At 46.3% G+C, this 27,285-nt stretch overlaps 2 long non-coding RNA genes across 3 annotated transcripts in view; one reads left to right on the forward strand and one right to left on the reverse strand.

Moving 5' to 3' along the window:
• The first annotated feature begins 396 nt into the window (after nucleotides 1-396).
• On the forward strand, nucleotides 397-27,268 carry LOC119974174. 2 transcript variants are annotated; one of them, XR_005462472.1, is made up of 4 exons: nucleotides 397-531; nucleotides 2,083-2,185; nucleotides 23,503-23,643; nucleotides 26,356-27,268. It is a non-coding gene; the product is annotated as an uncharacterized LOC119974174 (long non-coding RNA). The 2 variants fall into 2 exon arrangements; XR_005462471.1 differs by lacking the exons at nucleotides 397-531; nucleotides 2,083-2,185 and adding an exon at nucleotides 19,463-19,747.
• Nucleotides 15,423-27,285, reverse strand: part of LOC119974185 — a 56,704-nt gene continuing 44,841 nt past the window's right edge. The window contains exons 2-3 of the long non-coding RNA XR_005462479.1: nucleotides 18,201-18,322; nucleotides 15,423-16,094 (exon numbers count right to left, since the gene is read on the reverse strand). This is a non-coding gene — a long non-coding RNA (uncharacterized LOC119974185). The remainder of the gene's footprint in view (nucleotides 16,095-18,200; nucleotides 18,323-27,285) is intronic.

Consider the following 27,285-nt stretch of genomic DNA (forward strand, 5'->3'; position numbering starts at 1 on the left):
AATTTAGTGTGGCCAATCCACCTACTCTGCACATTTTTGGGTTGTGGGGGCGAAACCCACGCAGACACGGGGAGAATGAGCAAACTCCACACGGACAGTGACCCAGAGCCGGGATCGAACCTGGGACCTCAGCGCCGTGAGGCGGTTGTGCTAATCACTAGGCCACCGTGCTGCCCCTGCTGCCCTTGCATAACTTACCCAAATGCCCCATTGCCCAGGTGTTGACAAGTTAATAATAATCTTTATTGTCACAAGTAGACTTATATTAACACTGCAATGAAATTACTGTGAAAAGCCCCTCGTCACCACACTCCGGCGCCTGTTTGGGTACACAGAGGGAGAATTCAGAATGTCCAATTCACCTAATAGCTCGTCTTTCGGGACTTGTGGGCAGATACCGGAGCACCCGGAGGATACCCACGCAGACACGGGGAGAACGTGCAGACTCCACACAGACAGTGACCCAAGCCAGGAATTTAACCTGGGACCCTGGCGCTGTGAAGCAGATGCACCCAGTCCAGCCCTCTCACGGTGAGCAAACATGTATGTGTGTGATAAAAAGATAAAAAGAGCAAGCTTGAGCCAGTTTCCCTTTGATTTCATTGAGATTTCCCCCCCCCCCCCCCGCCTCCCAAAAATAAACTTTATACATAAAATATCGAAAAGAACATTTCAAAATGGCCGTTACAGATAGTGTAATGAAGTTCAAATTTTCCCCATGCAGCACCTTACATTCTGAGGCGTCTCAATACAATTGCGATACTTACTATGTAAATTCAATGTCCAGGGACTTTATAAAGTTTCCAACCCCTCAGTGCAGTATAGCTGAAAGGCATTAGATAGTGGCCTTTTCCCTTTCATTTCACAGCTCTTTTCCAGTTCGGTATCCATTAAATTTTAATTTGTCATTTTCTATTTTTTACTTTGAACCTCACTAAGTTGTGGCCACTACAAAATTAGTGCAGCTGCAACATTACATACGCTGTGACATATAGCATAAATGCTACACTCATGGGCCAATGATACATTCCTGCTGCAGACTGTAAGTGAGCAAGAAATCTGCTGGTCTTAGGACGATTGCCAAGGTAACTTCTGTTTCATTTTGCAATGTTGATTTCCAGTGTCTGGCGATAACACTCCATTGTAAGCTTGTGGAGAAACACACACGGAAGAACGCATCCCATTCTGGCCACCGTTCACGCCCTTCCCAAATACACGGGCAAATTGCTGGCATCCCCCCACAATCTGCATTCCCACCATTACAATGAGGTTCACTTTGTGCCAATAGAAAGGTGTGAAAACTTTATGAGGATTTAACGGAATTTCTAGAGGGTAATTAGTGGAGCCACCATGGATTTCAGCAACCAGGTACATGTGATGAAAACTGACCATTCTGCCAATACACAGTGGGCTAGTCAGCAGCTGTGGCAACAGGTTATGATGTTCACTTTCATCAGAACTGAAGACAGGATGGCAAACGTCATTTATGTAGAGCTGGCAAAAAAAAAAGCTGAGAGAAAAGGTGGGCAATGGTAAGAAAAATGCAGATGTCCCAATTACAGAGAGGCTGCTAATTGGTCAAATGAAGTGCAAGCTGCTCAATAAGACTTTGACGATAAGTTCATGCAGAGGCAAAAGAATGTGCAAGTGGAATCTGAAAAGGCATGGAAAAGGTTTGCACCAATGAAAACATGAGAACATGAGGAAAAATTGGGAGAGGAAGTTGTTACAAATGAGTTGACCTGAAATTAAAACTGAAAGCAGAGGTAAAATATGATTGATCCATCAGTTGCAAGGAGGCAATAATATCAGGTCCAATGTGGTCAGACTCCTACCAGAATTACACTTTGACAGAAAGTCCACATCACAAATGTCAACCTGCCCCAATCTAGGGGCTGGTTTAGCACACTGGGCTAAATCGCTGGCTTTTAAAGCAGACCAAGGCAGGCCAGCAGCATGGTTCAATTCCTGTACCAGTCTCCCCGAACAGGTGCCGGAATGTGGTGACTAGGGGCTTTTCACAGTAACTTCATTTGAAGCCTACTTGTGACAATAAGTGATTTTCATTTCATTTCATTGCAGCAGACTGCCCTCCCAATGGCATAAGAACGTCCTCTTTGAATGTGAAAATAGGCTCTTAACCTGGTCCAAGATTGAATTGCTGGAAAACAAGATATTCAACAAGGTATATATCTAATAAATGCTTATCTGTATGTTGAGCTGGGAGGAGGGGAATTCTGTTTCTCTCGGTATTTTAAAAGAGTAAAGGCTGCGCCCTTTATCATTCATTTCCACTCATCCCAGCCTTAAGGCACATTCATACGACCAGCCCTCCTTGCCCTGCCACTGACCAATGCTCTTTGCCCCCCCCACCCCATCCCACCTCCATCCACAAATCCCCAACCTCTCTGCACCCAACAACTGCTCCCTCCCACCATGATATCGAAAGCGCCCATAACCACAATCTCCACCTGGCCTACGATCACACCCGGCCTTCCCCCAGCCACAACTCCATCTCAACACAGTCCTCAGCACACCCTCACCTGCAACCCCACACCTAACTGAGGACTGGAACAGCTTTTTCATTATCCTCCGCCAGAAGCTCTGTGAAACCCGCCTGCGTGTGGACCATTATTGACGATGCCTCGGGCCTCACCATTCAGGCACAAGGAAAGTACCAACACAACCCATCATCTCCAAAATGGGAATACCAGAAATTCTTGGCCAATGTGCGTACACCTGTAAAATACACAAATTTGCACATATACCTGTATGTATGCCCGTGTATGCGTGCGAGTGTATGCGTGTGTGCATGATGTAAAAGGAAACAACTGAAACAATTAGGTTCAGAAGACTCGCAAATATTTACACATTCATTATGAGACAAAGCCTGAAGTCTGGGTCGGAGAATCGGCGCGGCGTGGCGCGAATCATGCCACGCCACCCTGACGCCAGGACGGCATTCTTCGCAGTGCGGAGAATCGGCGCGCCATCGGCGCCGGCATGGTCGCCGCCGGTTGGGGTATGCGGCGACTCTCCGGCCTGGGTGCCGATTCTCCGGCCGGATGGGCTGAGCGGCTGTCATCAAAAAGCCGAGTCCCGCCAGCGCCATTCTAACATCCTCTGAGCCGACGGGACCTCGGAATTGAGGGGTCGGGGTCGGCCTGTGGGGGAGGGGGGGGGGTGTCCGATGCCGGGGTGGGCCTCTGTAGTGGCTTGGCCCGCGATCGGGGCCCACCAATCGGCAGGCCGGCCTCGCTGCCCCCTGGCCTCCTTTCCTCCGTGCCGGCTCCTGTAGCCCTGCACCATTTGACGTTGGGGCCGGCGCAGGGAAGAAGGCCACTGTGCATGCGCCAGTTGGTGCCGGCCCAACTGCACATGCAGGGACCCCGCGGCACCGGGTTCAGGCCAGGATCGGCAGCTGGAGCCGCATAGGCCGCTCCAGCGCCGTCCTAGCCCCTTGTAGGCCGCAGAACGGGGTCCCGGAATGGGCGTCGACGCCGGAGTAAAACGCTCCCGTTTTTGCTCCGGTGTCGGCACTTGGCCGCCCGATGTTAGAATCTTGCCCAGTGTTGGAAAAAAAACTGCGTTTTGTGGCATTTGATTAAATATTTATTTCCAAAGACAGGCTTCCCGTACAAATCTGCTCATCCCAGACCTTTTTAACAAATTATTTATTTTCCTCATTGTAGACCAGTTCAGGGTCTCATTGTTCGCCTCTTACTAATTATGTTTTTTTTTTAAATCCCTGAAAACTGCCATCTTTTTCTGATGGATCATTTCATGAATACAGAACTGGAGCAGCTGGTGTTGATTTAGGGATTTGTTAAGTGATTTTTCCAAGATGTGATCATTTTTGCCAGGATAAATTGATTTGGATGTTGGCACACAGAGTGCAGTGCAGTGCGCTGCCACACAAATTGCAGCTTTCTTTCCATAAAAATCTTTTAACATCTCCACGCATTGAACTCGTTAACGGGATAGTTTACAAAGATGTGAATTTTCCAATCTATTCAGCTGGAAATATTCAAGTGGCATTCCTTAGTTCTGATGTCTATTTCCTCAGCATTAAATGATTGGACTAATAATTGCTTTAAAATAAGTGACACTTTAAAAAATATTTGGGAGGTTTTTATTTAAAGCTTTTTTTTTTGCTGAGGGCAGCAACTTTCTCAGAGAAGTTTCTGAAAAGGTTTCTCAACCGCCCCGGCTGAAGCTGCCTCCGTCTTGGGAGGTCAAGAGGTCACACGTACTTCTTCCTGCACTCAGTTAGTGAAAAGGCATTCAAAGCATTTTAAACACTGTCGTGATATTGAATTAGAGTGAGCCTTAATTCCAGCACTCTAAGGGCCTGTGGGAAGCTGGTCTCTGGACAGGGGGATGATGGGGGCTCCTCGATTATTAATCAGTGATGAAAAACAGGCCCTGTTGGTGTAACTCAAGGATAGGCCCTTCTGTTTCATGCCGCTTCGGTTGGCTCAAATGAAAAAAAAAACAGCTCAATGAATAGTGTTGCTTGCTGTGCTTTTGTGCCTTTATGGCCGTTGCTGGCCACAAAAGGTGTTATGTAACAACCGACTATCGAAAACGTTTAGTTCGAATAAGAAGTGGACAGTTTCACACTAACGGTTTTCCTTCTTTTAGTGACTTAAAAAGTATTTCCAAATTGCCTGCGTGAATTGGCAAAAATAAAATCAACCTGTCAGTTTTCCTTCCCATTTGTGCCGATCTGCATTGTTCTTGCTCGTACAATCAAGCAGGATTCTTAGTCACAAGCTCTTTTTATTGCCCTTGCCATTTTTTTTCAACAGAACCATTGCAACTCATTAAACACAGAATGAAACACGGTTGTGTTGACACTAAAACCGACATTTGCCACGATACATAGCAAATGAAACTTCGTTCAAAGCAGCTCTCATATTGGCAAGAATCAGCGATTCCACAGAACACAGACTGCTTAATGTTTCTCCGGGTACTGAGTAACAAAATGCTTTCCTGAAATAATTTGCCCAGTGATTCAAACAATGCAAGCTGCCCTAATTGATGAAAAGTTATCAGTTTGAGTTGTGGTCAGCGAGTGAATAGGGGAGACAATGCAAACAGCAAAACAATTCAGTTTTGTTTCTACCCTAACCCCCCAACCCCCTCCCTGCTCCCTTCCACTGGCAACCCCCCCCGCCTCCCTGCTCCCCTCCACTGGCTTTTTCTTCTCCACAGTTTGTGGGTTACAATTCCACAGACTTTGGCAGCAGCTCCTGCCTCCCACGAGTGGGAGCCCAGACATTGTCTGTCAGTGGGGGTTTTTTTTGACCCTGGGAAGGCAGAACAGTTAACCTTGATCCCATTCTCTGCCAACATCTGCACATAGCAACCAGGCACACTGGGTAACTATCAGGAAAAACCCTGGCTGCTTTCGCCCTCCAAGGCCTCCTTACAGCACGGAGGCTGGCTGCAGTTCCGGCTGCTTGCTTGACTGATATCAGCAAACTCAGCAGAGACTTGGAAATCATGGGGCCACACATGTTACATGGGGTAGCACTTGTGTTCACAGTTCAAAATGCATTTGATACATATATCATATCATATTCATACTTCCCAGAGATAGTTAAGTCATAGTTTTAGCCAGCTAACAAGTAAATACAATCCCATCGAGTGATAGTTGTTAAATCTGTCACTTTATGCTGGAGTGTTAACAAGGGCCTCAATTTTAACGTGAATCAGCCTGTGAGAATTGGCCTGGTTCTGGCTCCCAAGCAGCGGAAAGAATAGTTTCGCTCTTCCTATCAAATGCTTTAAACACATCAGTTAGATCATTCCTGAACAGTTTATACTTAAGGAAATATGAAGCTGATCTCTGCAAACTTTCCTCATTACGTAACCTTTCTGGTTCCAGTGTTATTCTGTAAATATGTGATGAATTTCCTCCGTGACCAATATATCCTCTCTGGGGTGTGGGGATGAATTTTAAAAACATTCATTCATGTGATGTGGGTATCATTTTATTGCCAATCACTAATTACCTGTGAGAAGGTGGTGGTGAGCTGCCTTCTTGAACCGCTGAAGTCCATACGGTGTAGGTACATCCACAGTGCTGAAAGGGAGGGAATTGCAGGAATTTGGCCCAGTGACAGTGAAGGAACGGTGATATGTTTCCAAGTCAGGATGGTGAGTAACTTGGAGGGGAACGTCCGGTGGTGGTGTTCTCCTGTGCCTGCTACCCTTGCACTTCTGGATGGTAGTGGTCATGGGCTTGGAAGGCCCTGCCTAACGAGCCTTGGTGAGTTCTTATGGTGAATCTTGTAGATAGTACACACTCCTGCCAGTGTCTGTTGGTGGTCAAGGGAGTGAATCTTTGTGGGTGGGGTGCCAATCAAGTGCTTTGCCCTGGATGGTGTCGAGCTTCTTGAGTGTTGTTGGTTTGGAGCTGCACTCATCCAGGCTAGTGGGGAGTATTTCTTCACACTCCTGACTTGTCCTTTGTAGATTAAGGACAAGCTTTGAGGAGTCAGAAGGTGAGATACTAACTGTAGGATTCCTGGCCTATGATCTGTTTTTGTAGCCACAGTATTTATATGGCTAGTGAGTCCAGTTCAGTTTCTGGTCAATGGTAACCCCCAGGATGTTGATAGTTGGTTTTCAGTGACAGTAATGCCATTGAATGTCAAGTGGTGATGGTTGGATTCTGGCTTGGTGGAGATGGTCATTGCCTACCATTTGAGTGGCACAAATGTTACTTGCCACTTGTCAGTTCAAGCCTGGATATTATCTAGGTCTTACTGCATTTGCTACTGGACTGCTTCAGTGTCTGAGGAGTTGTAAATTGTGCTGAACATTGTGTAATCATCAGCGAATAGCCCCACTTCTGACCTTATGATGGAAGGGAGGTCATTGATAAAGCAGCTGAAGATGTCTGGGCCGAGGACACTTCCCTGAGGAACACCTGCACTCAGTCCTGGAACTGAGATAATTGGCTTCCAACCACCACAACAATCTTCCTTTGTGCCAGGTTGTCCAACCAACGGCGAGTTTACCCCCTGATTCCCATTGACTCCAGTTTAGCTCGGGTTCCTTGAAGGCACACTGGGCCAAATTCTGCCTTGATGTGAAGGGCAGTCGCCTCTTGAGTACAGCTCATTTATGCATGTTTGAATCAAGGCTGTAATGTGGTCAAGAGCTGAGTGACCCTGGCAGAACCCAAACTGAGCGTGAGTGATATTATTGTTAAGCAAGTGCTGCTTGATAGCACTGTTGATAACCCCTTCCATCACTTTACTGATGATTGAAAGTAGATTGATAGGGCGTTAAGTGGCTGGGTTGGATTTGTCCTGCTTTGTGTCTACAGGACATACCTGGGCAATTATTCACACTGCCGGGTAGATGCCAGTGTTGAAGCTGTATTGGAGCAGATTGGTTAGGGGTGTGGCAAGTTCTGGAGCTCAAGTCTTCTGTACTACAGGGCAGCACGGTGGCCTAGTGGTTAGCACAGCTGCCTCACGGCGCTGAGGTCCCAGGTTCGATCCCCGCTCTGGGTCACTGTCTTGTGTGGAGTTTGCACATTCTCCCCGTGTCTGCGTGGGTTTCACCCCCACAACCCAAAAATGTGCAGAGTAGGTGGATTGGCCACGCTAAATTGCCCCTTAATTGGAAAAAATAATTGGGTAATCTAAATTTTAAAAAGAAGTCTTCTGTACTATTGCCGGGATATAGTCAGGGCCTAGAACCTTTGCAGTATCCAGTGCCTTCAGCTGTTCCTTGATATTACTTGGTGTGAATCAAACTGGCTAAAGTCTGGCATCTGTGATACTGGGGACCTCTTGAGGAGGCCAAGATGGATCATCCACTTATTGCAAATGTTTCAGCCTTGTCTTTTGCACAGATGTACTTGGCTCCCTTATCATCGAGGATGATATTTATGGAACCTTCTCCTCCAGTGAGATGTTTAATTGTCCACCACCATTCATTACTGGATGGGGCAGGACTGCAGAGCTAAGATATCCTGGGCAGCAGGGTAGCATGGTGGTTAGCATAAATGCTTCACAGCTCCAGGGTCCCAGGTTCGATTCCTGGCTGGATCACTGTCTGTGTGGAGTCTGCACGTCCTCCCCCTGTGTGCGTGGGTTTCCTCCGGGTGCTCCGGTTTCCTCCCACAGTCCAAAGATGTGCGGGTTAGGTGGATTGGCCATGCTAAATTGCCCGTAGTGTCCTAATAAAAGTAAGGATAAGGGGGTGGGGTTGTTGGGTTACGGGTATAGGGTGGATACGTGGGTTTGGGTAGGGTGATCATGGCTCGCCACAACATTGAGGGCCGAAGGGCCTGTTCTGTGCTGTACTGTTCTATATGATCTTTCGATTGTGGAATCGGTGTCTACGTTGAAGCCTAATTTTTCGGTATGCCTGGTGTTGCTCCTGCCCTCCTGCACTCTTCATTGAACCAAGGTTAATCCACTGGCTTGGTGGTAATGGTTTATTGGGGGATATGCTGGGCCATGAGGTGACAGACTATGGTTGAGAACAATTCTGCAATTCTGCTGCTGCTGACCCTCAACACCTCATGGATGTCTATTCTTGAGTTGCTAGATCTGTTCAAAATCTGCACCTTCAGCACAGTGATAATGCCACACAACATTACAGAGGGTATCCTCAATGTGGAGACAGGACTTTATCTCCACAAGGACCATGCGATGGTATCTCTTATTGATATGGACAGGCAGATTGGTGAAGATGAGGTCAAGTTTATTTTTAGTCTCGTGGCAGCTCGGGGGCGGGTGTGGGGGTTGGGGGGGACGAACGGGGGGAGGGGAGAGCATTATTTGGTAATCAGCTAGCGGTGTTCTTGCCCATGTTTGACCTGATGCCATGAGACATCATGGGGTTCACAGTGGATATTGTGGACTCCCAGGGCAGCTCCCTCCCAACGGCATACCACTAAGCAGCCTCCTCTGCTCGACCTGTCCTGCTGATGGGGGGGGGGGGGGAGGTAGGACACACCCAGGGATGGTGATGGTGGTGTGTGGGACATTATCTGCAAGGTATGATTCCGTCAATAGGACTATGTTAGGATGTTCCTTGACTAGTCTGCCAGATAGCTCCCCAAATTCTGGCCACATGCTCCCGGATTTTAGTAAGGAAGGATTTGCAGGGTGATAAGGCGGAGCCATTTCCAGGTGAAACCAGAGGCGGACGGCTCCGCGCTTTTCCACCACTGGCTCGCATGCCGGTCTACCACCATGTTCCTGCCTCCTGGCCATTTTTGCTCCGGGAGGAATTGTGGGTATGTGATGATTACCCACCCACAATCACCAGGTAATCTATTAGGTTAATTAAAAGGCCTACTAAAGCCAATCTCCCACAAGCTGAATGGAATTTTTCAAGTTGGCATCTCCCTCCGCCCCTACTGAGGCTGAAACACAACACAGTGGCACAATGATTAGCACTGCTGCCTCATAGTGCCAGGGTCCCGGCCTTGGATAACTGTGTCAATTTTGTACGTTCTCCCTGCATCCGCATGAGTTTCCTCCAGGTGCTCGGTTTTCTCCCACATTCTAAAGATATTTAGGTTAGATGTGGTTACGGGGATAGAGCATGGGAGTGGGCCTTGGGGGGGGGGTTGCTCTTTCAGAGGGTCAGTGCAGACTCAATGGGCTGAATGGCCTCCCTCTCCACTGTCGGGATTCTATCCTATGAACTAAATGAAATGAAACCGGGGATTGAGGAGACCTCCGATCCATGCGGTAGATGAGAGAAGGAACCAGCGTTGCATCCAGCTATAGGAACTCAGCCTGACTCATTCACAAAGGCTGTTGCGCCATTGCTGTGGCCTTAGACATCCAGTTGAGAGAATATCCCTCCACAATCATGGCCTGGCAGCTCAAGGCCTTTTGAATGGTAATATATATATATTTTAAATCCCCCCACTTCTCTCTCTCTCTCATTCTCTATCTTTCATCGACGTCAGCAGCTTCCATCTTTGAAGGTGGACGACCAAGCTGTAAGTGATGGGATGCACCCTATTGTACAGCGAGCATGCACCTTGGCCACTAATTGACCTGCTTATCAAAAGAAAACCTCAGGCGCGTGATGTTGGGACCCAGAAATTCACCTGATGTCAGCGTTCAAACTCCGGAACAACATTTCAGCCTGTGGTTTCCGGAATTGAACATAGTTTTCCAGGTGAGGTCTGACTGGAGATTTACATAGTTGGGCTTTGTAAAATTCAAAATGCAACCCGAGCACCTCCCCATCACCTCAAGATTGGGAACCCTGCAGTATTATTTCCTTCGCTAGGCCAGGCATGCTTAATTTAAGTTAAGAAAGTCAGCAATCAGCACTTAAGTAGCATTGAGCCTGGAAACGGCCTAGTCTGTGTAGCTCAGTACCACGCAGCACGGAACGACTATAAGTGAGCCCATTGCAATTTACTTTCAGTAACGTGACAAGGTGATCTTTGACATAGTGCCATCAAATATATTTGAAAATGTTATGACCTCGTAGCAGAGGGCAGTCGTTTTTCAGTAGAAAACTTATCATCCCTGTGAAACCTCGTAATCTTGCAAAATAATTCTTGTTTATAATTCAGCAGTCAAGGAAGGTGGGTGGGGAATGGTAGCACCAGTCAAGGGGGAATTAGTCATATTCGTGGAACATATATAACTTTTATCCTTGCTAACTGTATTGCATAATCTAGCAGTATAGTTGTGCTCTATTCCTTTGTTTACTAAGTGGGTCAAAAGTCATTCCTGGAGCAATTTTGTTTAGTTCTGTTTATGACAGAAAATACCATGAAGTAAGACAGAAACGTGACAAATCTGTCTTGCAGCTTGTCTGCCTTGAATGAGTGAAGTTGAAGTTTTCAAAAGCAAAGCAGCCATACCCTTACATTTGCATTAGTTTATAGATTCATTTAAAAATCTTCCTCAATTCGCAACACATTTTTGCACTCAGATTTGTTCATGCAGGTGCTCAGGATGGGTTGCTTGCAGAAGAATTGAGTTCAGCAAGCTGCTGGGGTGGGTCAGCATGTTTTTGCAGACAATAACTGAACCTTTTTACTTCTTAGGCAGTTCCTTGGGATGAAGGATGTCTCTCTTCCACTCTGATGAGTCAGATGAGCTCTCAGATGGCTGATAAGACCAGTGTCTGCAGACGTGTAGGACAGGGGGTTCTTGAAGGGTCAGGCAGGTGAGATATTTGGAGATTTGCGCACTCTCTCTCACACCACAGTTCTGGCTCTCTGTGCCCCGATGAAGACTCTCAGTGTGTCCATTGTCTTCGCAAATACAACTTCTTTATTTTGGACAGTCCCAAGCCAGTGACTCCCCTGAGTCAATGGGGATGTTTGACCTCTTAGGGGATGTTTTGAGAACATTCTTAATGCATTCCCACTGCCCTCCTGGGAGTCTCCTGCCAAGTCTCCTCTGCAACCAAGTTCTGAATATAACTTCGGGAATCCGGTGTCAGCTGGTATTTGGCCTTGCAGCTCAGTGACGTTGGCTGGCTTCAGGCGGAATTCAGAGCTATTCAGTTGCTATCAACGTCAAGGCAGTTTCTAAGATGTAGACAAATGATTTACCTGTTTTTGTGGAGACAAAGAGCAGGCAGTGGATTGGGTTCTTTTTAATATCTCTGTGTGGCACATTGGTAGTCAAAATCAGCAGAAAGTGTTCAAAAACCTACAAGTTGGATGGAGAGAGAGACAAAAGGAACCCCCTCAGGGTCTCATTCCTTCAGCATCTCAGTTGCCTGCCCAATTCTGCAGAGTAAGCAGTGCTTAAAACACACAAAAGAGTTGGCTTGCTACATGACATCTCTGCAATTACCCAATGATCCAAATATGGTCAAGTCTAGTACCGCATAATTATAACTTGATTAGATTAAGGCTGGAAATTCCTCCCAACCATTGTCCACGTGATGAAGTCTCCACCCAGTTGAGTACCTAGATGATTGTCCAGATGCTTTACTAATAGGATAGGGGGTAACCCCACATTCTTCCCGTTCAGCTTTTCAGACACTTTGCCTCCATTTCAATAAATGTTTGGACTATAGAAGATATAGAGGTACAAAAGTGCAGTCATCTTTAACTGTGACCCCCAAGTCACCGAAATGTGGTTTTGCTCTTTATTTTAAAAATCAATGATCAATTATCAACCAAAAATCAACCTGCCAGTGAATTCAAAGATCAAAATGTTTTTTATTTTTGAGCATGGTTTCACAACAAGAGAAAGATCAATGGTTCCTCTTGCTGGAAAAGCACATGCGATGATAGGTTCAGGCTCAGATTGGCTTTTTAAAGCTGTTTGACATGATGTGAAGCAAATAGAAATATCGATACCTGTGTTAAACGTAAGTTGATATATAAGATTAATGATGCACCATTCATCAAAGTGAGAAACGTCAATGACGGAGAATTGGAGTCTCTTCCATTTGGGTACATTTTTTAAACATTTGTCTCTGGGATGTGGTTGTTGCTGACACTGTCAGCATTTATTACCTACCCTGAGTTGCCTTGGGAATCTGTTGGTGAGCTGCCTCCATGCAATGGTGCAACCCACATGGTGAAGGTGGTGAATCCCAAGACCTTGACCCAGCGACATCGAAGGAATATCGTTTATTTCCAAGTCAGGATAATAAGTGACTTGGATGGGAACCTGGAGCTAGTGGTGTTCCTATCTTTGCCTTGTAGATGTTGGGAAGCCTCTGGTGAGTCCGGCTGTGTTACATGTCACACCCTACCCGGCCTCTGACCTGCTCTTGTCACAAAGTGGCTGATCCAGTTTAGTTTACGGTCAATGCTGAACCCCAGGATATGCCAAAATTCCCACATAAAGTATGGCGTTGATGCATAAAACCCCTGCTATTCTTCCCCCATAAAAGTAACAACTCAACTATACCACCACCCGCCCGCCAGACCTCTTCTACCCCAACTCCAACCGGTGAAGAATGTCATAAGGAGATCTTATCTTCACCCCTCCATCATGGGTGATTTGCCAGGCTATTCAGCAAATGTGCTGTTAAAGGCTGACGCAGAACTCGTGCTAGCTGAAAACGGCCGTGATTCCTTCCGTCGGCTTCGAGAGGCCCTTAACCTGCACGAGTAAAGGATAATTTGTCATGGAGGGGCTTGATTATCTTCTTCAAGATGCCTCACTTGCTCAGTTCAGGGCAGAATGAGTGAAGAACCACAGTTACTTCATAAATCTACACAGCAGAAGAGCTGCTTCACCATTCTAACATTCTTCAACATCAAGGAAGCAGCCTTGCACATAGAAACACAGACACATAGGAAATGGGAGCAGGAAGAAGCCATTCAGCCCATTCAACCTGCTCCGCCATTCATTATGATCATGGCTGATCATCCAACTCAATAGCCTAATCCCGCTTTCCCCCCCCCCATATCCTTTGATCCCCTTCACCCTAAATGCTATGGATAACTGCTTCTTGGAAACATGCAATGTTTTGGCCTCAACTACTTCCTGTGGTAACAAATTCCGCAGGCCGACCACTCTCTGGGTGAAGAAATTTCTCCTCATCTCACATGCAGTGATGCTCACCCCACACCGGCCATGCAAATGATCTAGCCTCAGGATTGTTATCCCTGGCCACAGGCGTGTGGGAGGTAAGAGAGTAGGGGTTCCAACCTGTCACATTTGCACCTGCAGAGCATGAATCCTCATGGATTTTAGGGCCATAGTTTACGTTGCTGCCTGCATATCACACTGACGTTCTGAGGTAGCACAAAGTGAATCTGAATACTGAAGCACACATTTATCATTAGTTTTTCATTCATCACTCGACAGTCAAAAATCCTTTGTGCACCTCAGATGTCTACTTTCTGTCAGGAGCCTATCAGTTATACTATCTGTCGGTGGTCAAACCATCTCTTTCCTTCCTGTACCTTAAAACAAAACAGGTGTTGTGAATTCAGAGATCCATATCAAGGAAAGGAATTCCTGCAGTCTTCAGGACTTTCTGAGGCAGCTACATATATGTTGTTTTGCTAGGTTCTGCAGGATTATCCAAGATGATACTTCCCTCTTTCTTTCGAGTGGTTTTCCTCCCTCATCAAAAAAAAAAATGTTTGTGCTGAGCAATCGAACAACGCTCAGGTTTTCGCCGTCAAATAAGTCAGATTTACCACAGATGGGTGCAACACACTCTCTTTCAGCTGGACCTTAACCCCAGCATTAGTAAAATGCCTTCCATTGCACCAGTTGCCTATGCTTTAATTAAGCACAACAGCCATCCTTGCAGCTTCTGTGTGAGATTGCCAATTTATGCTGCATTATATCTATGGATTTGTGCTGAATATTGCTTACTGTTCAAACTCAATCCGCGTGACACTTTCAGAAATAAAAGCTGCAGCTCTTTGTGGTCACAAAGATGTTCAAAAGGTTTTTGTCAGCATAATGAGAGCCTGACCCTTGAGTTAGGGGTCACTTACATCTCCACTTTGCTGTAATTTAAGACAGTTTTCCCCCAAAAAAACTGTTTGGCTAATATGTTTCATATTAAATGTTGTGTATTATTCTTTTGGAGCAACTTACAACCCTGCCGTCAGCTGGGTTTCTACGCATAAATGAAGCTAACATTGAGAATTGAATTCATGCGAAGTATGAAGACTGGCCTTGCAGTGCTCCGGCAGGCCTGGTGATAGATTTACATAACTGCTTCAAACCCAACATTTTGTCTTTTCTTTCTTCCTCGAAGGTGGCAGGTTTTGCTGCATTACAATTCCACGGACATTTAAAGCCCTACAGTAACTTTCCAAAGTGCCCATTCTTCAGTGAATGAAACTATTCAAGCCATAAAAGGCAGCATAACTAACTCCGAGGTTGTCCTCACTTGACACCCACATGCAACGCAATAGTCATTGGGAGTAAACAAAGAGGGAAACCAGGATAGATTTTCCCTTCCCAGGGGAATATGTGCTGATCTATGAAACGGGCTGTAATCAATTACAATTGTACCATGCAAAACTTATTCATTGCTGCATGTTTGTACTTACTGCTTCCCGTCTATACTCCGTGTAACGCTCAGTTTAATTCCCAAGCCCCGGTTTTATTCCGATTTGCTATGTGGTTATACTGCCTGGGGTAAGCTCTGAGCATTATCTTTCTGTCTGTAAGCAATGCAGTTCCAACTTAAGATAAAGCAAAGAAAGAGGTGGGAGAAATAAGTACAAATAGCCGGCTTTTGATGAATGTCATGATGGTGATTTGTGTAACAAATCATTGACAGGATAATCTGTTATGGTCCCCTTCGCAGTCTTTTCATTAATGACCGCAACTGCTGTTAATAATCATTCAAGAAACTAGCCAACAGAAACCAAAAACTATTTTAATCTCATGATTCGAAGGTGCAAATATGAGTTTGATCGGTCAATCATGGGCGAGTGATTTTACTGTAAGCTTTTCAACAGGGGGAAATCACTTCTTAAAGAAACAAAGGCAGATTCAATTACTTTAGTTATAAGATTTCCCTCAGGACTTGAAACGTACACCCAAGCTGATAAATATCCATGTACAGGGGGGGAAAATAAATACTTTTAATCCATAGAGGGATTAGTTGAAGTAAAGTATGGAGTTCATTCTCGCCTTAGTCAGATTACTTAGTCAATGTCTAGAATGGGAACGGCAAATGATCTAGATTTTAACGAAACTATGCAGTTTTTTTGTGAAGGTGGCGTAGACTCCTGGTTTATGTTTCGTGTGGGAAAGATAATTTATTGAAAACGAAGAACAGTGGTATTTCTTTTTATTCAAGGGACAACCTGATTTGATTTCTAGTTTTTAACCGAGTGCGCTGATTTTACCTGGCTAAAGTTGGGTGCCTGTTCGTGGTTGGGGAGTGATTCCCCCATTGCCCCCTCAATACCCCTGATTGGGGAGGGGAAAAGCAGCCGGCATTCACATTCCTGATTTCTTCCAAGGTGTTCTTGCCGGACAGCACACATCCAAGGTTTTGGGTCAGGCGTTACTTTGATGTTAATTAGAAATGCCTATGTTCTCCTCTTAGGCTCCCACATGTGGAACGACCACAGGAGCAATGTACTGAAGGCATCCTGTACGTGTGACATCATGTACCAGCAGAGCCAACACCTTTAGGAGCAGAAAGGGGGAGGCAGGTTGGTGGGGCGGATGAATAGGGAACAATCAAGCACAGAAGAAGACAATTGAGCCCATTGTGACCATCCTAGCCCTCTGCAAAAGCAACTCACCGAGCCTCACTTCGCTACCTTTATTTCATAGGCCTCCAATCCTTATTCCTTCAGATAATTGTCTAATACCTGAACCCCTTTGACAGCCACAATTGAATTTGCCTCTGCCATACTATCAGGGATTGCATTCCAGATCCTAACCACTCAGTGCGTAAAGCAGATTTTGCTCATATCACCTCTGGTTCTTTTGCCATTCACCTCAAATCTTTGGTTCCTGACCCTTTTGCCAATGAGGTTGGCTTTGCTCCATCTGCACCGTTCCAGATGCTTCATGAGTTAAATGCCTCTGTCAAATCTGAGCTCAAACTACTTTTCTCTAAGAAGAGCAGAGCCAGCTCCGTCAATCTATGCAGTGGTTAGCACTGCTGCCTCACAGCGCCGAGGTCCCAGGTTCGACCCCGACCCAGGGTCACTGCCGTGTGGAGTTTATACATTCTCCCCGTGTCTGCATGGGTTTCACCCCCACAACCCAAAGATGTGCAGGATAAGTGGATTGGCCATACTCAATTGCCCCTTAATTGGAAAAAATGAATTGGGCACTCTAAATTTATGAAACCAAAAAAAACTCATCCAGTAGGGACTCCAGCTCAGAGACGTCCATGGTGGAAGGAAGGAGCTGAAATGTGAGGTCCAGTTGACCCTACAATTAGGTAAATTAAGCATCTTTCAGTTATATTTCTGCTGGAAGCCTCCAGTCAGCCTTCTGTCTGTTGCTTGAGCTCCTGTTTACCTGAGATAATTGACCATTACAGTAGGCACGGAGGGTGATTGTGGTGCTGTGGTGATTCACAAGCATAGTTCATGAAAGGGCCTGAAATGGATATTAAGATCCAATATGCATAGGCAGAGAACCTAACAGATGGTTTAAACAAGCTACCAGAATGACCACAACCCACCCTAACCAACGTACTACACACATGCCGCTAACCATATTAGACCCTTTCCCAACTGTTTTAGATGTGCAAAACGTGCACTGCACAATCCAATTCCTAGGCTTGGATGACAGGATGTTTACTTACAGCAACTTACTTTCATCAACACGGTTTTAAGTGGTAAAATACTCCAAGACATTTCACAGATCAGAGGCTGCACAGTAACGAAAGAATTAGAAGTGTCCAAAAAGATTGCGTTCAACAACCTCATCAATGCCTGAGAGAAAAACTGGCATGGAGGAAATGCGAAGGAATACAGCAAAGATGGCTAAAGGCATTGCCATCAATGGTGGGGTGCAAGGAGAGTGTGAGGCACAAGGCTGGAGTTGTAAATTATAAGGGTATATGTAAGCGGGAGGAGATTACAAAAGTAGGGAAGGCAAAAGCCACAGAGGAAACAAAGCTGAAGGTTTTGAATTCAATATATTAAAGAGCAGGTGTCGAGTGGAGGTCAGTGATGACAGGAGTTATAGGAAATTCTAGCAAGATGGAATGCAGGCAATCATGCTTTGGACAGTTTGGAGTCAATGTAGGTGGCAATTGAGAGGCCGGTGTGGGGTCTTTGAAGAAATGAAGTCTGGAAGTAACATAAAACAGCGATACATTTTTCTGCAGTTGTGGAGATAAGGCAGTTGAAGTGGGATAGGTTGTATATTTGTATTGATACTAATATACATAATGCTGCATGTGAGAAAGTAAAGTTCCACTCCAAGTCGCACAATATGGGCGCGATTTAACTAAATGGGAAAAAAGTCCCATCGCAGGCACGTTTAGCTGCATGTTTCCCAGCGCTCGCAGAACCGAGAAACACACTATCAAACGTCTCTCGGATTAGATACAGGGCCTCAACGGGGAACACCTGGCCAAGGCCGCACATTGCCCCATTTTCTACACTGAGGGGTTCCGCTCGCCGGAACTCTTCAGCGTAGTGAGAGATCATGGCTTGATATTGCATCTTGGATGTCACTTATAAAAAGCAGAAACAAGTGTGGGCCCAGGGCGGTACGTTGGGGCAGTCCGTTTAAGACAGGTTTCCAGTTTGAGGCTTCACTGACCTTGTTCGGTTTGTTATAAAATGTTCTCATCCATTGCCTCCGGACTCCATAATGATCTGGTTTGTCCAATTTTGAATGTGGCACATGATTGAAAGCCTTGGGAAAGTCTGGAAAAGTTAAATCTGATAAAAATAAAAATATCATATCAAGTAAAGGCGGTAAAATGCCCCTTGGAAAATGTGTAGTTAAATATTAAGGAAGTTAAATTGGTGACACATTGTTTCATGGCTATTTACATCCTCATTGATTAAAATGCTCAACCATACCATCTCCTGTGGTATGACACATAATTGTGTTGACAAGCTACAGCATGGAGTGCTCTGACTGAGTCTCCATCCCCTCGACTCACAATATTGTGTGTCTCCAATTTTAGCAGTGGCTGTCAGCAGAGGTGTTGAATGGAAGAGAAACATTCGCAAATATCCCACTGGTGCCAGATGTCGTTTGTATTTCGGGGAGGCAGTGGCGGAATGGTATTGTCGCTGGACTGGTACGCCAGAGTCCCAGGGTAATTCTCTGGGGACATGGGGTCGAATCCCACCACGGCAGAAGGCGAATTCAATCAAAACCTGGAATTAAAAGTCTAATGATGACCACAAAATCGTTGTCGATTGTGGTGAAAACCCATCTGGCTCACTAATGTCCTTTAAGAAAGGAAATCTGCCGCCCTTACCTGGTCTGGCCTACATGTGGCTCCAGATCCACAACAATGTGCTTGACTCTTAAGTACCCTCAGTGTTGGTCAATAAATGCTGGCCTGGCCAGTGACGCTCACACCCCTGCATTAAATATGGTGATAAATGTTCTGAAACGCAGTGCCTGCTTCACACGTCTATTGTTCTGTACCTTGAATTAATAATTATTCTTTTAAGCAGTAATAAAAGCACATAGGGAAGACGGATTTGGATTAGTCGAATGGCCACCTGCGAAGGGCCTATGTGAAAAAAGTTTTCCCCAAATCAGCTTGTAAATGATAATAGTCAAGGTTACTGACTCACAACTATTTAAAACTTTTCAATTGGTGCTTTTTTTTTCATTCTTACTTTGCTTTCAGGCTTTACCGAGGCTTCCCCTCTGATTTAAATGAGGAGTATTTCAGTTCCAGGGTCTGCTCTTTTCTTTAATCACAAGGAGGGGGTTCCTAATTCTGGGCTTTAAACTGTGTTCTGCAAAGCATAATGAATCTGCCTTCATATAAGCTCAGACAATGGGCTCTTTCAAGGCTCAAGCCCTTCCTCCTGAGATATTGTTATAACTAATAACTCCTGCCAGCTGTGCTGAAGGGAACCTCAACTCTGTGGGAGAATGGACAAACTCCAGCCCTCAGAGGATTTGAAGTAACTCTGAGCCCAAATTGGATTATGAAGGGGGAAAGGTCATTCTGCACTCACGACGTATCATTTATGTTACACCAAATGAGTGAGCATATTTATCCCATTACCCATGAATTAGTCGGAAGAGAAATTTGGACAAACAACTCGAAATATCTCAGAGTAAACGGAAGAGAGCAAGGGAAACAAATACCTCGGTCACAATACCAAACACAGGTAATGGCTGCGAGCAGTTTAGCTTTCATCAGATAAAGTAATGCACCCTGCAGTATTATTCCCTAAGCCGACCGACCGGCTTCTTTTACGAGCTTTGCGTAGAATGTTCTTCCCGGCTCGTGGATATCACACCGTGCAACAAAAAAAAAGAAACCTGTTGCTTCCTCAGTCCAAGTGTTGATCTGGAAAGAAAACTTTCCATGGTAACAGGTCAATGTGTTTGTATCCTAGCTCTGTGAAATGTGAGAAGATACAAGCCTGACACCATATTTCACTTTTTGTGCCATCGTTATGTTTGCATCTCACTGTAAATTATAAAGTGGAGGTGACCGCTTGTGGCGGATGGAATGTAGTGGGCATGATAAAGAATAAAGATTGAAAAAGTCTAGTTTTAAATGGAATGATTGAACAAGGAAGCAAGATTTAACAGACGAAGCACCCTGCCTCTAAATCACTCCAACGTGTATCTACCCCTCCCCCCCCACCCCTAAGCTTCATTCCCTTTAAATTCAATTTGAAGTTATTTCCTTAAGCCGTACCACCCTCTGCGGTGACACCATTTAAAGAACAAGAAAGGGGACAAGAGATCTTGAAAAATTAAAAGGGGACACAAATAACAAATAAACTAGTTGATATATTGTTCATGAGAGTCCAGATTCTGAAACACAGTCGTGATGTTTAGCTGCTAAAATAGAGTGGTGTTAAATCTAGCTCATCCCTTTCGGGGAGATCGTGTGGGGCAGTGGGTGGTGTCCCTGCCTCTGATCCAGAAATATGAGGCGGGATTCTCCGAGCCCGCGCCGGGACGGAATATCGGCTGGGGGGCGGGGCGGATCCTGCCATGCCACTGCGACTTCGGGCCGCTGATTCTCCGGCGACTGAAGAATCACTGCCAATCGCGCTGGCACATTCGCAGTGGCGCGGGTCAGGGGCCGCTGCGATTCTCCATGCTCGACAGGTCGAGTTCCGGCGAGTCCCGCTGGCACTGTTTGCGTGTGGTCTTTCCTGACAGGACCTTGGCGTTCTGGCTGGGGGGGCAGGGGGGGAGCCGACTCCGGGGGGGGGGGGCCTTCACGGTGGCCAGGCCCTCGATCGGGGGCAACCGATCGGCGGGCGCACTCATTCCGGGGGGGGTGCCTATGTTCCTCAGCAGCGGGCCCCTGTAGTGCTCCACCATGATGCCCAGGGGGCCGGCTCGGAGATGGCCGTGGCACGCATGCGTGGGTGCGCCTGCCATGTAGGGCCGGCTTTCTGTACCAAAGCAGCACACGGCACTCCGGCGCCATGATAGCCACTGAGGAAGGGGAGAATGACTGAGTCTGGAAGCCCGTTGACATCGACGTCGCTCACGCCGGATTTGACGCCGGCGTCAACACTTGGCCGGGATTTCGGAGAATCCCGGCCATGCTGTTCAATTTCCACCCCACAATATGTTGGCCAAGGAAGGTGTATTCATAATGACATGGCTACATAGGTTGATTGTCAACCTGTAAATCTTTCCAACACATGTCAAAGGCAAAAACCACAAGAGAAAATGCTGCACATTCTCAGCAGATCTGGCAGCATCTGTAGGGAGAGAAAAGAGCTAACATTTTGAGTCCAGATGACCCTTTGCCAAAGCTTTGCCAAAGTCGATGGCATGTGGTCAAAGTCAATGACATGTCAATGGCAGGTGGTAAGAGTAGCAGAGATTCTTGCTCAGCCATGTTCTGGAATGAAAGCTGGAGTCTCTCCCATCTCTCTCCAAAGGATGCAGACTACAAATATGTCTGTAAAAGTGCAATTCGCCCCAACAACTCAGACTCCATGCGTGAACTGTAACACACCACCATTCCTTTAAAACCATGCTGCAGCAAGGTGGTCTCAATTCGCCAAACCCAGCTTGAAAACAAATTCCTCCTTGTGAACTCCTTTGGACTCTTAGCCGTTAATTCTAACTATTTATACATATCTAACCACTAGGTAAGAAAAACCCATCCTTGCATAGCTGGGCTTTTGTTAAAAAGAGTCCCGTTTTGGGCGTGAATAGTGGGCTGTTTCTTGGAGACCGCAGGGCCAAGAACGACCCAGCTATTAATTTTTTGGGGGGCCTCTGCAGGAAGTGCCCCACCGAGGACACACCTACCTCGCTTTTAAATGCCGGCCCGATCACGCAACCTCAACCATGGCTTCCAGACCTCCCCAACTTACTGCTTAGGGGATCCTCGAGCCCCCCCTCACCCCACCTCATAAGACCAGGACATCCCCCCCCCCCCCCCCCCCCCCCGGTCTCAATCCCCAGCACGGGCAACCTGCCACCCAGCCCCTTGGCATTGCTAGCCTGACAGACTGGCAGTGCCCCTGTCAGTTTGGCAGTACCAACTGGCAACCCTGGCAATGCAAGGGTGACAGTGTCATGGTGCTAGGCTGGCAGCGCCAAGGTGTCCAGGTAGCATTGATGTTGCTAGGCTGCCACCCTGCCCAGAACCTGACCACCAAGGGGCCTCGGATCACCTGGGAGATCCTTCATCCTCCAAGTGCAATTGCGCCCAGTCCACATTAGTGAAAACCAGTGCTAAACGGCGCCATGGCGAGGTATTTTGTTTACCTTAGATTGGGGCATCATCACTAAAGGGTGCCCCCGATCTAAGTTAAAAATATACTTCCCCGCACCCCTCTACCCCCCACAAGCATCTGGGCAATCCCTCAACCACGCAAGAATCGGGGCACACCCCACCACGACAAAGGTACCAGGGCACTCCCCACCCCCCACCACCATGCATATATCGGGCGCTCTCCTCATAAGCATCAGCCTTCCCCTCTCATGCCACACATACTCCCCTGTTGCACTGCCCCAGGTTGGCCATGCCAGGGTTCCAGGTGTATCTCACCATCCAAGGGCTGTACCCACGTGTCCACCCCTGGCACGGTCATCATGACCGGTTTTATTTTTGAAAACCTGCAGTGATTCGCACCAGTGCGACATCACAGCGGCTGGGTGGGAAGATGCGGTGAGGGCAGATGGAACGCGGTCAAGCCCGATGATTACATTCAAATTTATTACAAAATGATGTTCTTCAGGCTCATGCTCTTCATAGACGTGAATCTGCGTGCGTCATTTGAGGGAAAGAGCGGGGAAAATTGCAAACTGAAACCTCTCGTGAGATTTAACGGCCATTACATTATTTTCCCCCATGCCTAGCGCAGCCGCTAGATCATGACCAGTATCTTTAAAAATGATTCACCAGCCTCACACATTGTTCCATTCACTCTCCATCACATCGCCATTCACTCACCTACCAACAATCTCCATCAACCTCGACTCACATTCATATCTTCATCTCACCCTCGCATGAATGTCATTGGTGTAAGCTTACACCCATATCTCACAGTGTGTACACACTGCCAACAATTCAACTACGACAGGCACTCCACCGGAAGACAATGCACCATACTCATTGATACACTTGCCTCATTTGACAGTGGTAGCACTGTTGCTTCACAGCACCAGGGTCCCAGGTTCGATTCCCGCCTTTGGTCACTGTGTGTGCAGAGTCTGAGCGTTCTCCCCGTGTCTGCGTGGGTTTCTTCCGAGTGCTCCGGTTTCCATCCGCAAGTCCGAAAGACGTGCTGTTAGGTAATTTGGACACTATGAATTCTCCCTCTGTACCCGAACAGGTGCCAGAACGTGACGACTGGGGGATTTTCACAGTAACTTCTTTGCAGTGTTAATGCAAGCCTATTTGGTACAATGAAGATTATTATTATTTCTGCAGGTCAAAGGGGCACATACCCAGAGGTAGCAGCAGAAAACTGCAGGATCCAAGCATGGCTGTCTCCCCCTCACCCTGACGGAGCAGATAATGGCAGCCATTGTTGGAGTGGCCACGACTGAAGCCATGGCTAGCAGTGAGAAGGTGATGTTATGTTCCTGATTCACATCTTACTTCACCTTATCGCACAGATTTATCGGAACTCTTCTGATTTAGAAACTGCAGATAGTGTAAGCATAGACCCCTTACTTTCCCCAACTCCTTACCACAACCTTACCTTTTGCCTTTCAAATCCCAAGAGCTGCTACCTGGTCAGGCCATGGTGCAGGCCCATGAAGGCTAAAAGACCGATGAAAGTGAAACACTGCCACCCAATCTCACACTCAGAGCCATCTGAATCTAATATTTTATTTTATTTTATTTGATTTATTGTCACATGTAGCGAAGTACAGTGAAAAGTATTTTTCTAATACTGATATAATATGAACTTTACAGAGTACAGGATCATCCTGGAATGCAAAGATAGTCTAGGCTTCTTATCTCTACTAAAAACCATCTTCTTAAACCCCTCTCTCCTTAACCCTCATGTCCAACAATAAGTGTGAGGAGCTCATAGGTTTATTTTCCATTAAGATCAAGACAATTCAAGTTTCAGTCTCTGCTGCTTCCTTCCCTTCCACTAGCCCACCAAGACAAACTAGCCCAGGCACGGCCATTAGGGCAGCACGGTAGCATTGCGGATAGCATAATTGCTTCACAGCTCCAGGGTCCTAGGTTCGATTCCGGCTTGGGTCACTGTCTGTGCGGAGTCTGCACATCCTCCCCGTGTGTGCGTGGGTTTCCTCCGGGTGTTCCGGTTTCCTCACACAGTCCAAAGATGTGCAGGTTAGGTGGATTGGCCATGCTAAATTGCCCTTGGTGTCCAAAATTGCCCTTAGTGTTGGGTGGGGTTACTGGGTTATGGGGATAGGGTGGAGGTGTTGACCTTGGGTAGGGTGCTCTTTCCAGGAGCCGGTGCAGACTCGATGGGGCAAATGGCTTCCTTCTGCACTGTAAATTCTATGGTAAATTTGTTCCCTGGCCTTGGGATAATCCAGCCCTGACATATTAAAGTGAGCCTAAGTGCTCACTTAAATGAGTAAAATCTGGATCGTGCCCGGCAAAGGTGAGATCCAGATCCCGACGTCTAGCGAGATCGCGTTAGATCCAGCAATGCAGTCCAAGCATTGCAAATCTCTCAAGTGGCCTCTCACAAGATTTAACAGCCTCATCACGCCACCAGGTCAGGTGGAATGGGGCCTTTCAATTGCACCCAATAGTTACATTCATTTACAGATAGGCTTGGGAGAGATCAGTTTTGCTCAATATTTGGCTGTCTGAGAGGCCTGCAAAAAGATCTTTGATACGTGGTCGAGGGTACTGATCAACACCTGATACAGGGTTGATATTTATCTTTAAATCCACACATATTTGTACTGAACCATCTTTCTTTAAGACGGGGATGACTGGGGTTGCCCAGTCACTGGTGGTGACAGGTTCAACGACTCCTGTCTTCAGTAACCTCTCAAATTCTTCTTTCACTTTAGGTTGAATGGCATAGGATAAGGCATTGCTTTCAAACACTTAGGAACGCTATCTGCTTTTATCTTGAGTTTCACTTCGGCCCCAGTTCATGGATCCAAGTGACTTCTCGAATTTCTTTGCATATTTTTTCAGAAATGGTTGAAGACCGTTCATAGAATTGATAAGGTGGTTCATGAGGGTCCACTTTAGCTTAATCTTCCTTACCCAAGTCTCCCAAACAATTCTAGAAAGTTTCTTTGAACAATGTGAAGAGGCAACTCCACTTTCTGCTTGTTAACTTCCAGTCACATTGATGACACCCTTCAGCGGCACAATGTCCTCAGTATATGTCCTGAAGATCACATCAGATGGTCGCAATAGCAAATACTTCAATCTCTGATGGTACATCGATTCAGGTGTAAATGACACTGCTGCGCCCACATCCACTTCCATCTTAATAGTGTTCCCATTTAATTTTGGATCGGCGCAAACAAATCTGTTGCTGATCTCCTTGTACTGCTAGAACAACAAGCTTAAATCCTTTAAGCTGACTTGACACTTTGGTTCTCGGTGAATGTTCATTAGGATCATTTAACTGGTAAACTCGCCCTGTAGCCTTTGCAGTATTTGTCTTGGCACATGCTTTTTGTGCTGATGAAGGTTGGCATGACCAACATGCCTTTACAATGTGACCAACTTTACCACAATTTTTTCATTTGTTCTCCTTGCTCCAACAATCTCAGGCCAAATGTCTCACATGGTTGCAGAGATGACATGGTAGGCTTCTGGTGGACCTGCTTCTCTCAGACTCATTTTATGGACTTTAGCTCGAACTCCAAATAACAAAACCTCCCCCACAGCAAGTTTCACAGATGTTGTGATTTCAAGGGTTAATGCACCTTCAGTCAACAATTTCCTTTGGTTGGCTTCATTCCTGAGGCCCCTAACTAATCGGTCACAAAGTACATAATCTAACTTTAAGGAACGACTGGAACCTTTCCTCATAAGTTTTCCATGTCTCCTCCCCCTCATCAAACGCGTCCATGGTGCCTTTTCATCCTGCCATTTTTGGATTGCAGTTCTGTGACCTGTGTTACTCAGCTTTCAGCCTGACTTCCCTACTGTTTCCCGATGGTGTATGGGCCTGGATCTCCATCGATGATCCCTTCTTCTGGCTCACAAGATCCTTGTCAAAAGCTTTTTTTCCTCCTGTTTTTTTAATGGCTGCGATCTCGTCGCCAGTTTGTCTTTTCATTTCATTTTTTTTGTTTTTTGTTATGTTTTTTGTTGTAGCCGCAAAGAGAAAGAACCAGAGGTGCTACACATCGAGTTTGTACAACACAGTGTAAGGGGTTTATTTACAAGATGCTGCTCAAACACGGTACAATGGTGAACTCCACAAAAGCTCGCAAAATGCTCCCTAAATCTCTCCACCCCGCTCTCTTCATTTAAAACTGTTGGACAACGGCGAGTTGCTAAGTTTTTGACCAAGCTTTTGGGCATCTGTCCTAGCATCGCCTTATGTGGCTCAGTTTTATATGTGTGCTTTATAACACCCTTGTCAAGCATTTTGTGATGTTTCATTATGTTAAAGGCACTATATAAATGTAAGTTGTTTTTGTCACTGTGCACAAGGGGCTCTCAGCCATTGGAAAATGGTCATCAGCTCCTCAGATGGCACGGCCACACACAGATTCTGCTGCAAAGGACTCAGGTGAGGACTCTGATGGATCAACGTGCAGACAGAAGCTGATGGGCACAAAAATGAAATGCTTAGTGCACTGGGAAGCCTGCTGGAAAGTGGAAAGCCATAACTGATCCAATGCTCACAATGCTATGATCACCTTTCCTGAGATATCAGGCCAAACCTCTGTGAGGGAAATGAACATCAGGAGTCAGAGAAGTTGACTCCTCAATGACATCTACATTAAGGAAATCCACCATGTTTTATTTCCCATGAGGCAGGATGGATTCAAACCATCGCCTACAGAGCCAGACGTCAGATGGGCTGATTGCAAGATTGTTAGCCTGGAATGCCCAATTCTGTCTACAGGGACATTGACCTAGCCAAATGTCAGGCCCTCAAACCATCGCCTCTCACCAGCTCCCCCCCCCCCCCTCCACCACTCAACCTGCATGTCCTCTCACTACATCCATGTTCCCATGATCCTTCCATGCCCATTCATAACCCCATGTCGTATCATATCTCCCAAGACCTTCATA

The sequence above is a fragment of the Scyliorhinus canicula genome, chromosome 1, assembly GCF_902713615.1.
Source record: "Scyliorhinus canicula chromosome 1, sScyCan1.1, whole genome shotgun sequence".
Classification (NCBI taxonomy): domain Eukaryota; kingdom Metazoa; phylum Chordata; class Chondrichthyes; order Carcharhiniformes; family Scyliorhinidae; genus Scyliorhinus; species Scyliorhinus canicula.